At 51.8% G+C, this 1,029-nt stretch overlaps 1 pseudogene; it reads left to right on the top strand.

The window, feature by feature from the left end:
* LOC106146692 overlaps window positions 1–1,029 on the top strand; it is a 21,042-nt pseudogene that overhangs the window by 9,323 nt on the left and 10,690 nt on the right.

Here is a 1,029-nt window from a genome sequence, read left to right as displayed (position 1 = left end):
CAATGGCAGGAGCAAGAGTTGCCCGTTGTATGGCATGTATTCCCAGGGGTTGTTCAAAGTTTCAGTGATTCACACACATCCATGGGTGGGGAACTGCAGTCAGTGCATGGTGGGCCAGTTGTGTCACTGTTTCTCTGTGTCATGATAGATCTCAATTGAGCGGCAGCGGCCGGCCTAAGGGCTGGCGCACAACAGCGCTCGCCGCCTCATGGCTCCCCATGTGCTGGGGGCCCACCCTCCGGGAGCCACCAGGCAGGAAGCTAGCCAGCCGGAAGACTGGCGTTCCCCACCCGCGGCTCCCTGTGCGCTGGAAGCCCACCTTCCGGGGAACGACGAGGCCGGGAGTGAGTTGCCGGTCTGATTTTTTTGTGTGTTTTTGAGACAGTGTCTCACTATGCAGTTCAGGCTGGCCTTGAGTTCACTTTGTAGCCCAGGCTGGTCTCAAACTTGCAGCGATCTTCCTGCCTCAGCTCCCAAGTGCTGGGATTACAGGCATGTGCCACCATGCCCAGCGCCATTCAGAAATTTTTGAGAGAACTTGATAGACTAGTCTTCTATATAAAATATTTCCAAGTAGATGGTAATTCCTTTCCATAAAGGAATGTTTTCTTCCTGCTGTCCTGCTCTATGAGCTTATTCCTTTGTAGTGATGACAAAGGAATCCAGTCTCCCAGTGGCAGGATGCATGTTACACCAACACAAAGAAGTTACATTTTTGAAAATCTCAGTTTCAGACTGAACTAGGCAGTGGATCGAACTGACAAACGGCAAAAGTTGAAGTACCCCAGCCCGGCCTACCCTGCCTTTGCATACGGGTCAGGCTATGTGATTTCCAGGGACATTGTCAGCTGGCTGGCAAGCAACTTGGGGCAGTTAAAGACCTACCAGGTAGGAGGAATTTCTTACCTATGTGACTCATCAGCCTACTGTCCCTGGAGCAGAGCCAACCTGCTGTGGGCCAAAGCATGCAGTTCTTCCTGTATAAGAATCACCCCTCAGAGGTTGTGGACATTACTTCTGCTATCCCTC

Source organism: Chinchilla lanigera, unplaced genomic scaffold, assembly GCF_000276665.1.
Source record: "Chinchilla lanigera isolate Chin_1 unplaced genomic scaffold, ChiLan1.0 scaffold00091, whole genome shotgun sequence".
NCBI lineage: Eukaryota > Metazoa > Chordata > Mammalia > Rodentia > Chinchillidae > Chinchilla > Chinchilla lanigera.
The sequence above is the reverse complement of the archived record's forward strand: the minus strand, read 5'-3'. Positions and strand labels throughout refer to the sequence as shown.